This window comes from Pongo pygmaeus, chromosome 1 (assembly GCF_028885625.2).
Source record: "Pongo pygmaeus isolate AG05252 chromosome 1, NHGRI_mPonPyg2-v2.0_pri, whole genome shotgun sequence".
Taxonomy (NCBI): domain Eukaryota; kingdom Metazoa; phylum Chordata; class Mammalia; order Primates; family Hominidae; genus Pongo; species Pongo pygmaeus.
The window spans coordinates 229,072,418-229,085,027 of NC_072373.2; the positions used below are offsets into that span (position 1 = coordinate 229,072,418).

Genomic DNA, 12,610 nt, shown 5'->3' on the forward strand with positions numbered 1-12,610 from the left:
GAGGAGGCAGCACCAGAACCACGGTCACCATGGCAATGCTGGGAACTGTTCGTGGGACTGCTCCACACGCTATTTTAGCCTCGTGAAAACACAAAATCTCGGTTCACTCAAACCTTCACAGGGAGATGCCGAAGCAGGGGCCAGGAAAGGCCTCTGAACCCTCCCCTGAGCGCCTTCCTGTCCTGCCACTCCCATCCACACCAGGCTGGAGGACCTGTCAGCCAAGGTCCCCGTGAGCCCCACCCTCCCCAGTTGTCTTTGCCTTTTACTCAAAGACTGAGTGCCAGGGCCCCTGGAGCCCTGAGGCCTGGTGTTTATGAACTGCTCAAAGGCCAGGCTGCCCTGGGAAGACATGGCCAAGGGCTCATCCTTTGGATCTCCCGGCCTGGCAAGGATGTGAGAGAAGGGGACTCGTATGCCACCCACCGTGGGAGTTGCATCTGGGACCATCTTCTTTTTTTTTTTTTTTTTTGAGATGGAGTCTCGCTCTGTCACCCAGGTTGGAGTACAGTGGCGCGATCTCAGCTCACTGCAAGTTCTGCCTCCCGGGTTCAAGCCATTCTCCTGCCTCAGCCTCCAGAGTAGCTGGGACTACAGGCACCCGCCACCACACCCAGCTAATTTTTTGTATTTTTAGTAGAGACGGGGTTTCACCGTGTTAGCCAGGATGGTCTCGATCTCCTGACCTTGTGATCTGCCCGCCTCGGCCTCCCAAAGTGCTGGGATTACAGGCGTGAGCCACCATGCCCGGCCCTGGGACTGTCTTCTAGAAAGCAGGCTGACAGAAGGCACTCAAAGCTCAAAGATGTCCACGTCATCTGGTCTCACAGCTCCACTTCTGGGATCTATCTCAAGGAAAGACCTGGAAATGCAAGCGCCACTGTGAACCAGAAGTCTTCCTCCACGTCAGCTGCCAGGGCCAAGGTGGGGGGCTGTGGTGAGCAGCAGAGTGGGGTCCACTGTGGACTCTGCTTGGCTGGTGGCTTTGTGGCCTTTGAGATTGAGAGTTTCACATTCACACACACACACACATGCATGCACACATCCACACACATGCAGATGGCACACATGCACACATGCAGACACAGCATACATGCACACACCCACACAGGCACACATGCACACGCCTACACACATGCACACACAGCACGCATGCACACACATGCACACACACACAGCACACACATGCACAGACAGCATGCATGCACATGTGCAGGCACACACTCTGGTGCTCTCCAGGCAAAAGCAACTCTGCTAGGACAGGAGCCATGCCCCCTGCCAGGTGGCACTGGCCCCAACAAGCCAGCAGATGGATGGACAGGGCCCTGCCCAGCAGGGAGGCTCCAGACCCAAGTCCTTGCAGCTGCACTGTGTACCAGCGTCTCTCTCTTTGGAAAGTGTCCCAGCCCCTCATGCAGGGAGCAGACCCCGGGGACCTTGTCACCAGGTCAGGAGTGCCCTGCAGGGGCAACGGGGTGGGGCTCTCCTGGTGCAGAGGCTTCTGCTGACCAGGGTGTGGACTGGCCTGGGGGGCACTCGGGGAAGCTCCCTAATGCAGGGCTGAGGATGTAGGTGGGTATCTGAGCCAGCTGGACTGGAATCCTTCCCGCTCTGTGGTCAGGAGCTGGTCCCCTCACTTTGCTGGGCCTCAGGCTCCTCCTGTGTGAGGTGGGAACTGTACCACAAGTGGGTGGGGGCGATTCACAGGCTCGAGCTGTCAGCCCCAATGCCCGGCTTGTTGCAACACTGTCTCAGCGTGGCAGAGCTGTGTTTGCTCATGGCCGAGCTGTGTTTGCTCGTGGCCGAGCTGTGTCCCTGTGGCTCTTCTGACCTGAGCATCGCTTGGATACCCAGGGTGTATCTGCTACCACTGGGTCCCAGGCCCACTTGGGGCTGTGAGCCAGCTCCAGCCAGCCCCGTCTCTGCTTCACGACTGGGAAAGTGGGGAACCCCAAGGCCAGAACAAGTCCCACAGGACCCAGTTCAGGCCCCCAGCAGGGCAGTCCTCAGCCCTTCCCAGGGATGCTCGGGGTGGGGAGCACGGTTAGAGGCCATGGAACTGGAAGGGGAAGAGAGTGTCGCCATTTACCTCTTCTCCATGTCTTATCCCTTCTCAAGCCCCCGTGTACCAGGCAGCAGGAAAAGCAATAGCTCCAGTCATCTGAACCCACCATTCGGATGAGTGCTTAAGTTCTCCTCAGTCTTTGGCGGTCGATGATCTGTCTTATGTCCCCCACGAGATGACATCTGGGTGTGGAGGGAAAGGGGCTCCTGTGAAGTCAAAGACGAGGCTTGTGGGGCTCCTCAGATCCCGAAGTGCCCCAGATGCTTGCCGTGCCTGGCTATAGAGTGGCTGCCCTGGGGCTTGCTAGGTGAGGTTGGGCAGCTTTCTGTTTGCACCCACAGCTGACACTGTGGTGGAGGAACTGTCTAGAGCTGTGAAGGACCTGAGATGGGACAAATTAGCTGGCCCCAGTCTCACAGATGCTGTCAGAAGACACAAGACTCCTGGGTCAGAGACAAAAGATTTTTGTTTTGTTTTGTTTTGTTCTGTTTTGAGATGGAGTCTCACTCTGTCGCCCAGGCTGGAGTGCAGTGGCACGATCTCGGCTCACTGCAAGCTCCGCCTCCCAGGTTCACACCATTCTCCCGCCTAAACCTCCCGAGTAGCTGAGACTACAGGCATCCGCCACCATGCCCGGCTAATTTTTTATTTTTATAGTAGAGACAGGGTTTCACTGTGTTAGCCAGGATGGTCTCGATCTCCTAACCTCATGATCCGCCCACCTCAGCCTCGCAAAGTGCTAGGATTACAGGTGTGAGCCACCATGCCTGGCCTCCACTTCAGAGTTTTAAGCAATTCTCCAGCCTCAGCCTCCTGAGTAGCTGGGATTACAGGCGCATGCCACTACGCCTGCCTAATTTCTGTATTTTTAGTAGAGACAGGGTTTCTCCATGTTGGCCAGGCTGGTCTCAAACTCCTGACCTCAGGTGATCCACCTGCCTTGGCCTCTCAAAGTGCTGGGATTACAGGCATGAGCCAGTGTGCCCGGCCAGAAACAAAAGATTTGATCTGGTGACAGCAAGTGCCCGACCAGGCCCCTTGCCCCCAACTTGCCATTCAGCTCCTTGGCCTCGGTGGAGCCCCCAGCTTCTCTCCTAGGGTGTCTCCCTCAGCCTCAGTGGATGCAAGCCAGCCACTCTAGAAGCTCAAGACGGCAGACCAGACAACCCACCCTGTGGGGCCACAGGGGCCAGTGAAGTTACTGAGTGCCGGGAGCCGGCAGGAATCCTTTTCCTCCACCCTGCGCCTGCCTCCTCCTTCCAACTATCCCAGGCCTGGAGAGGTGGGTTTTCCCCATTTCTTAGGTCAAATCCTTCTCCGTAGGGCAGAAAGCCTGATTCACAGCACGCTGAGGAGCAGGCCAATGACCGAATCTCCTCTGATCACCCTTGGGGGTGTGGTAACTGGGAGCTGAGAGAGGTTAGGAAATGGAGTTTCACTGCAACCTCCACCTCCTGGGTTCAAGTGATTCTCGTGCCTCAGCCTCTGGAGTAGCTGGGATTACAGGTGCCTGCCACCATACCTAGCTAATTTTTGTATTTTCAGTAGATAACAGTGTTTCATTATGTTGGCCAGGCTAGTCTCAAACTCCTGACCTCAGGTGATCCCCCGCCTCAGCCTCCCAGAGTGTTGGGATTACAGACTTGAGCCACCGCGCCCGGCCAGTTAGGGAATTTTTAACACAATAGTCCAGATTGCAAGGCTATTGTCTTGCTGCAAATCCTATTTCCAGTGTCTAAACCTAAATAGTAACGAGTGTTCTTTTTGCATTTCTTCTCTGACAAGGCTAATCTCCGCCCAAGCTAGGCAGACGGCTGCCTTGGACCAACTAATAAAAGCAAATGACTGAGCCGTAGCACTGCCAGGCACTGGCCTAGCTGCGTCTGGCTAATGATACCTGTTGAGGCTCAAAATAACCCGGTAAGGGGAGAATCATCCCCCTCCCCATTTGAGGGATGAAGATGTTGAGGCTCAGGGGGGTAAATGCCTTGCCCAGGGTTACATATCCGGTCCATACAGCTGGTCAACCGGTCAGGGCCGAGACTCATGCCAGGCTCACTCCAGAGCCCGCACTCCTAGTCACTGACACCGGAGAAGCCCCGTACTCAGCAAGGCAAGTGAGAAAAGCGCATTCATTTCCCCAAAATGGTTAGGTTTGTTTTGTGGGAAATCCCCGGCTCTTGGCCGTAGATGCTCTTGGTGCCCTGGGCCATATGTCCTCTGCTTGCCTGTAGTTTCAGAGCAGCCGGGGTGGGCCATTGCCAGGCAAGTCTCATCCGAAAGGCCCTCCTGTCTCTGCAGCTGTTCTGCCTTGGGACTTTCTCTGACTCCACAGCAAACTGCTCAGCCCAAGTGCAGGGTGTCCTGAAAGGTGGGGAGTTCTCCCCAGGGACACCCCTCAGGCAACGAGGCTGCGAATCGGCTCCTCCACGCCCCAGCATCCTGTGCTTAGAAGGACAACTCTGAGGTGCATTCCTGTGGCTCCTCAGAAGGTCCCAGGGACTTGGGTACAGTAGAGCTGACCCCCAAGGCAGCTTCTGCGATAACACAGGCGTTTCCTCCTCCCTGTCTCACCCCACCTCTCACTCCTACCTCCTGGGATCACCTCCCAAAATAACTACATGCACTGAAGTGTCATATCAGGCTCTCCTTTGGGAATCACCCAAGCTAAGACGGTTGGTCCTGGAGGTGGCCAATTCCAGGGTGGGGTTGTGGCATTGGGTCTCTCACCAGGACAGTGACAACGAGGGCCTCCTGCAGGTGGAAGGTGGGGAGCTGAAAGCCAGCCTGCAGAGCCCTCACCAGGGCTGAGTCTGGAAGCAACTATGGCTTCAGGGAATGCTACGGAAGCCAGAAAGTTCTCCACGGTGGCATTGAAAGAGACCCTCTTCTCCTATAACCAGAAAGCAGATGGTGCTGAAAATCAGGCCCAATAGCTGAGCAGAAGAGCGACAGATCCCAGAGAAGACTGCTGTATAGCCATGGAGGTCGGCTATGCCAAGCACAGGGCCCTGGAAGGGAAGGCATCAGAACTGAGGCCTGGTTTGGGGTCATTGTGGGTGAATTCACCTGTGAATATTGTGCCCCCAAATTCCACCTCACTTGTTAGAGAAAAGCAGAGGAGGCTTCTGTCCGGAGTCCCTGAAAATATCTCATCTGGGGCACTTACCTTGCAAGATGATGGTGTATCAGTTTCCTGGGGCTGCCATGACAAATGGCCACAAACTGGGTGACTTCAGGCAACAGAAATGTATCATCTCATAGCTCTCGAGGCCCAAAGTCCAAAACCAAGGTATGGGCAGTGCTGGTGTTTCTGCGGCTGTGTGGGAGGGTCTGTCCCAGGCCTCTCCCCTGGTGCTGGCAACCCTTGGCTTCTAGGCACGTCCCCTTGATCTTTGTCTGTCCCCACTCAGCCCTCTTCCCCCTGCCTCTGTGTCCTCCTCCTCTAGAAGGGCACAGTGTTTGGATTTAGGGCTCACCCTAATCTAATAGGACTCCATCTAACTTACGTCTTCAAAGGCCCTATTTCCAAGTAAGGTCCCACTCACAGGTGCCAGGGGCTGGGACTTCAGTGTCTCCTGGGGGACATTACTCGTGACACTTGTCCCCTTCAGAGTCTGCCCTGCCTTCTCTCCCTGCAGCCAGGATGAAAGCTGGAGCCTCTGCACGGTCCAAGCAGGGAGGCGACGGCTCGCGTCACCGTGGGTCCTGGCTGACAGGCTCTGGTGAGAACGGGCAGTCGCGGCTGGGATGGTGTGGAGGATGCTAGATCAGGGGGGACATGGAAGCACCCATTTATGATGACGGATTTCACATCCCAGCAAGGCAGAGCTAGTCTTGATTCACTTGGAGGAGTGTGAGGAAGGGGTCTGCCGTGGGCTGAATGTCTCTGTTGCCCCAAAATTCCTAGGTTGAAATCCTGCCCCCAGGGGTGATGGTATTAGGAGGTGGGGCCTCTGGGAGGTGATGAGGTGAGGGGGACGGAGCCTCCTGGTGGGATTAGTGCCCCCATAAGAGGTCTGAGAAGGCTTTGTCCGCTTTCTGCCACATAAGGACACAACAAGAAGTCGGCGTCTATACCTGGAGGAGGGCCCTCACCAGGCCCCAACACGCCGGCACCATCATCTCAGACCTGCGGCCTCCAAAACTGTGAGAGATCAACCCTGCTGTTGATCAGTCACCCATCTATGGCAGCCAAACAGACTCAGGCAGGGTCTGGGGCCTGGGGGTGGGCTTAATGTTTATTTATTGATTGATTTATTTTTAATTTTTTTTTTTGAGACAGGTCTCATTCTGTTGCCCAGGCTGAGTGCAGTGGTGCAGTCACAGCTCACTACAGCCTTGAATTCCTGGGCTCCAGCAATCCTCCCACCTCAGCCTCCCAAGTAGCTGGGACCACAGGTACGCACCACCACACCTGGCTATTTTTCTTTTGCAGAGATGGGGTCTCCTTATGTCTCCTGGGCTGGCGTTGAAGTCCTGAGCTCAAGAAATCCTCCCACCTCAACCTCCCAAAGTGCTGCGCAGTGCCCAGCCGAGGGGGTGGGTCCACTGGATGAGACCACAGGGACTGCCACCTGCCTGGGTCCCAGGAGGGCCCAGAGGACACAGCCACAGTGGAGCGGCCAGCACGGTGCTAGCACAAGATGGAGCTGCCGAGAAGCTCCGGGACAGCTGAGCTGCGTGGACGGTGTTAGCAGGAGGAAGTGCTGCCCCAGGTCCTGCCATGGGAGCCGTGTGGCTGCGCCAACCGCTGGAGGCAAGGTGGGTGTCGGTGCAGTGATGGGGGCAGCCAGGGTGCCTGACCCTTGCAATCTGTGGCTCATAGGCCACTGTGTCCCTGGAGTGGGCAATGAACAACAAACTGAGGTAGGCACTGGACTTGAATAACCAGAAATAAACAAGCACCGGGAGGAGAAGGCTGGGACCTGCAGGCACCGTGGGAAACTGTGACTCCTGCTCTCATTTCCAGAACTCAGCCATGACCATTGGTTGGAGGAGAGCCTTGGTCTCCTCGGAGAAGGGCCCTGCAGCACCACACACAGGTGTGATGGACTACACACAGGTGTGATGAACCACACACAGGCGTGATCACACACGTGTGATGAATCGCACACAGGTGTGATGAACCGCACACAGGCATGCTGAACCACACACAGGCGTGATCACACAGGTGTGATGAACCCCACACAGGCGTGATGAACCCCACACAGGCGTGATGAACCGCACACAGGTGGGATGGACTGCACACAGGTGTGATCACACAGGTGTGATGAACCGCACACAGGCGTGACGGACCGTGCGCAGGTGTCATGAACTGTGCACAGGTGTGATGATGAACCACACACAGGCGTGATGAACCACACACAGGTGTGATGAAGACTCCCCCAAAGCCACTGTGGCTGCGTCTTCAGAGTAGCTCCTGTCCTGGAGAAAGGACACCCACAACGGGAAGGGCTTTGGGATCTCGGGTCTGATGCCACCCAGGGACCCAACATGTCACAGCAGCCCCCAGTCAGCATGGGGGCCTGGGGATGCCAAGGGACCGATGGGGTCCCGGCCTGTGGCCATCCAGTGGGTTTATAGACCCAACCTATGCTGGCACCCTGGTCTGCAGGTCCATGGCAGGTTGCAGGCCCTGAGCAGCTGCCAGGATCCTCTCACTGTTTCCCTGACCTGTGGAGTGAGGGCCACCATGGCGCAGAAGGCAAAGCCAGAGCTTCTGAAACCACCCTCAACCCCGGCAAGGACAGCAGTTTGGAAGTCAGGCTCCCTCTGGAGCCCCCCTGCTGGTGGGCTGTGGGCACAGGCAGGGGTCACCCCACCGGGTTAGCACAAGCGGGCACTTGTAGGGCCAGGGAGAATGCCTGGAGCTCGGAGGACTCACCTCTGTGGCTTCCACGCCGGGGGCACAGAGTGGGCGGTGACACTGACACCCACCTGACAAGCCGGTGACCGAGGCTCACTCCTCGGATGGGGTCTGGGTCACTGCGTCAGATGTAACCTCCGCCAGCAGGAGTGCGGGCCAGGGTGGAGCAGGAGGAGGGCCTCCTGCCGTGGAGATGCCTGCAGACTGGCTTGTCACCAGACCCCACAACTTCCATGGCTGTCTCTCTTGCTTTGGCTGCCACCACCCTGAAGAATCAGCCGCAGACAAGCTTAACATGGCATCCGCCGGAACAGATGCAAGCAGTGCCAGGGCTCCCAGCTGCTCTGGGGCCTGGGCTGTGCCCTTCAGGCTGCATCTGGTTTAAGCAGCAGCTGTGGGGGCGGATAAAACTCACTCATGGCTGGGCGCGGTAGCTCATGCCTGTAATCCCAGCACATTGGGAGACTGAGGCGGGCAGATCATGAGATCAGGAGATTGAGACCTTCTTGGCTACCATGGTGAAACCCCGTCTCTACTAAAATACAAAAATTAGCCAGGCGTGGTGGCACGTGCCCGTAATCCCAGCTACTTGGGAGGCTGAGGCAGGGGAATCGCTTGAACCCGGGAGGCGGAGGTTGCAGTGAGCTGAGATCGCGCCACTGCACTCCAGCCTGGCGACAGAGCAAGGCTCCATCTCAAAAAACAAACAAACAAACAAATAAACAAAAACTCACTCATGGCCGAGCGCGGCGGCTCATGCCTATAATCCCAGCACTTTTGGAGATCAAGGCGGGCAGATCATGAGGTCAAGAGATCGAGACCATCCTGGTCAATGTGGTGAAACCCTGTCTCTACTAAAAATACAAAAATTAGCTGGGTGTGGTGGCGGGCACCTGTAGTCCCAGCTACCTGGGAGGCTGAGGCAGGAGAATGGCTTGAACCCAGGAGGCAGAGGTTGCAGTGAGCTGAGATCACGCCACTGCACTCCAGCCTGGGCAACAGAGCAAGACTCCATCTCAAAAAAAACAAAAAACAAACAAACAAAAAACTCACGGTCAGTGCTGCCTCTAGTGCCCTCCATAGCACTGCAGGGCGCTTGCCCCGCTTGCATGCAGGGCTGACCTGGGGGATGTGAGCTGGGTGGGGGTTGGTGGATAAATGCTCAGCCCCTCATTCTTCAAAAGGACAATTCAGGCTGGGCGGGGTGGCTCACGTCTGTAACCCCAGTGCTTTCAGAGGCTGAGGCAGGAGGATCGTTTGAGCCCCAGGAGTTCGAGACCAGCCTGGGCAACATATTGAGACCCTGTCTATACTAAAAATTTTGTTTTAAATTAAAAAAGAAATTTAAAAGGACAATATGGAGGCACATTCCCCTTGGCTCTGGGCAGAGGGTCACCAGTGGGGTTGGGACCTGGCCGTCCCAGGTTGTAAAGCCCATTCCTGTTTTTCCTCCTTCCTCATCCGTCCCCACTCCCTGCTCTCACTCCTGCCTCTGTGGAGCCGAATGGCTCCTGAAGTCACTCAGGACCTCAGAATGTTCACCTTGTTTCAAATTAGGGTCTTTGCAGGTGCAGTTAAGACAAGGCCGTACTGAAGTAGGGTGGACCCTAAATCCGACGGCAGGTCCCCGAGAAGAAGAGGAGAGACAGAGACAGCAGAATGACTCAGAGACGGAGGCAGAGGCCGGGGCAGTGCACCTGCCAGCCCAGGAGGGCCAGAGGTTCCCGGCAACTCCAGAAGCAGGAGGGACGCCAGGGGGAGGGTCCTCCCTGGAGCCGCCAGAGGGAACCGGCCCTGCAGCATCTTGATTTTGGACGTTCGGCTCCAGGAGAGAACAGATTTCTGTCATTCTAAGGCACCTGGTTTGTGGTACTTTGTTTAGGCAGCGGATACCCCCAGCCCCAAATAAACTCCCAGCACCCAAGTCCTTGTCTCAGGCTCTGTCTGTAGGGGAACCCACATGAGGACGCCCCTAGGTGTGAGCTCCGCTTGGCCTGTGCACCCGCCTGCCTCGCTGGAGGGGAGGGGCGGGGTAACGGCCGACGCCTGCCCCACCTCTGCCACAGGACAGAGAAGCTGGACGCTGTCCCCGATGTCCGGGCCCCTCTTGCTCCACCTGCAGCCTCCAGCCTCAGGGAAGAGTGGGCCCAACTCTCAGGGGGCACTCAGGGGTCACTGCTCACGGTACACAGTCCGGCCTTCCACGGAGAACAGGAAGCCACCAGCCCCCAAAGACTTGTCTCTGCTGGGATGGGGATGTATGGAGCCCTGGCAGCTTCTCTGCCCACCAATCTCTGCCACAGGTGCCCCCTGTCGCGGGCAACACTGGCATCCCCTCCCCAAACAGGTTCCTCTCAGCTGCAAACTCTGACCCGCCCCCGCCTTCATCTGCTCCTGCCTTCACTACCAGAATAGAAGTCGCGTTTGAAAGCATGCGCCCTCCCGTCCCTCCTGGCCCTGTAAATATGTGGGCAGAAACAGCAGCCTGCTGGGGGGGGTGATTGCTGGTTGCAGAATCAGGCACGGCTGCTGCCCGGGCGGGCCTGGCTGCGTGGGTGCCCGAGGCAGTTGCAAAGGCTGGCTTTAAATAGCTCCTGGTGGGTACAAGCCTGGGAAAGAGGGCACCCTGCGGCCGCAAGGAGGACAAGGCAGAGATGGGGGCCAGGGTCCTCGCAGCAGAGAGGGGTGTGGGGGGTGGCTCAACAGCCTCCAGTTCCAGGAGATGTCCCCAAATCGTTCCCAGAATCTTGAACCAACCCCCTTCCCCCAAAGGCCCAGGAGGTGGAGCCGACCCTCCTTGGCTGTCCTGGGTGGAAGGCCCGCCCTTGGGGCAGGAGCCTGTGGGCCTAGGGTGGGCAGTGGTGGTGGGCAGCCTGGGACCCAGCCCATAGCTATAGTGTGTGCCATCTGCAGCCTGGGCCCCTATCCCCAGAGCAAGGTGAGCTCCAGGGAGGAGGGAGCGGTAACCCTGCAGGGAGGCCCAGGGAGCAGAGGGTAGGAGGCGGGACGGTGAGAGCCGGCCCTGCAGAGGTGTCTCTGTCCTTGGACAGGGAGCTGGCAGGCTCAGCCGCCTCGCCTTGGTGTCGGGAGGTGGCCTGGAGCCCCAGCTGACCCAGATCCGGCTCTGCTGCTCCCCGGCCACCTGCTCTCTGCTCGCCCCAAGGCTCACTTCTGTTCTGTGTGCCGCTTGTGGCCACACCAGAGCCTGGTCCGTCCCACCCCCTCCATCCCCAGCCTGTCCCACCCCCAGGACGACCCTGCCAAGCCTCACAGCCTTGTCCTGCAGAGCAGGGGCGCAAAAGGGCAGCCTGGGAATGAGGAGTGGTCGTTAGGAAGTGGCGTGGGGGACCTTCCAGCAGGGGACAGAGGTGGTGCATGGGGCCACGGTCTGGGCCGTGATAGGCAATGCCCTCATCTGCTCTCGGGCACAGCCCAGCCCTTGGGGAAGCAGCTCGGCCTGCGTCCATCCCTGGGTGCAATGCCTGGGCCCCAGTGATTACTTGATTTCTCGGCTTGCTCAGCCTGCCAGGGCTGCCGCAGGCCATGCTGAGGACAGGTGATTCAGTCACCCCCGGCTCCCTAGTGGTATGGAGATGGGGCCCACCCAGGGCTAGCTGCCACCCTGATTCCACAGGGCACTGGCCTGGCCGACTTTGCCACCTTGCGAGCTGCCGTGTGATGGCTCTGGACACCTGGGTCCTGCAGCAGATGGCAGCGCCCCGGATGCCTGGGTCCCGCAGAGGATGGCAGAGCCCCGGACGCCTGGGTCCCACAGCGGATGGCAGAGCCCTGGACGCCTGGGTCCCACAGCGGATGGCAGAGCCCCAGCAGCTGTTCCAACTGCTCACTTCGGATTCTTCCACGAGTAATGACCCGGTGCCCTGTGAAAGCTGGACCCCTCGTTAAGAACTGCCTGTCAGCTGCTCTGACAGCCCCCTAGGGGGTCCTTGGGCTGCAGGATGGTCACCCCATGTCCGTGGCAGTGGCAGCAGGTGGGAAAGGGCTGTGGTGTTTGTGGGGCCTCGGTGGCCTCCAAGTGTCTATCCTCACATCCAAGAGGGGACCATGGTGGCACCTAGCCCTGGACACCCACTGGACCAAAGGCCTCAGGGACCAAGGGAGTGGCAGTTCCTCTAGCCTCCTCCAGGCCTCTGCACCTCAGCCTTCCCTCAGTACCCCAGACATGGCTCATCTGGGATCCAGCCCCTGAGCCCCTGTGTCCCCAAGTCTCTGTCCCCAAGTCTAGTGTTGAGCCCCAGGATCTCAGGAAGACAGCTCAAAAGCTCCCGACTTTGGGACCAGCGACCCTGAGCTCACTCCCTCACACTGTCGGTGCAGGCTCCTGCCTCACACCCCTGGAGAAAATGGCCTCATCACAGCGTGGGGACATAGATGAGAAGACCCAGTGCCTGAAGCCAGCATCACAAAAACTGGTTCCTCACTTCCTGAAGCTCTTCCCTCAAAGCCTGCCCTGCTGACAAGGACAGCCTCCTTCCCAGGACCTCGACCCACTGTTTCCCCTGGGCAAGGTGTGTGTTCAACCCTGAGTGTTCTCTGGGCTTTCACAATCAGCTCCCACCCAAACACCGCCCAGGGAGCCTGCAGCTGGAGAAGGGTGTTCCAGGCAGCTGGGGTGGGCTCCAGGCACCCCGGGAGTGAAGGGCAGCACAGTGAGA

The 12,610-nt window shown here is 58.0% G+C and overlaps 1 long non-coding RNA gene across 1 annotated transcript; it reads left to right on the top strand.

Annotated features, from left to right (window-relative positions):
• The first annotated feature begins 4,805 nt into the window (after positions 1 to 4,805).
• On the top strand, positions 4,806 to 6,205 carry LOC129010269 (uncharacterized). Its single transcript, XR_008492964.1, has 3 exons — positions 4,806 to 5,052; positions 5,707 to 5,790; positions 6,119 to 6,205. It is a non-coding gene; the product is annotated as an uncharacterized LOC129010269 (long non-coding RNA).
• The last annotated feature ends 6,405 nt before the right edge of the window (positions 6,206 to 12,610 follow it).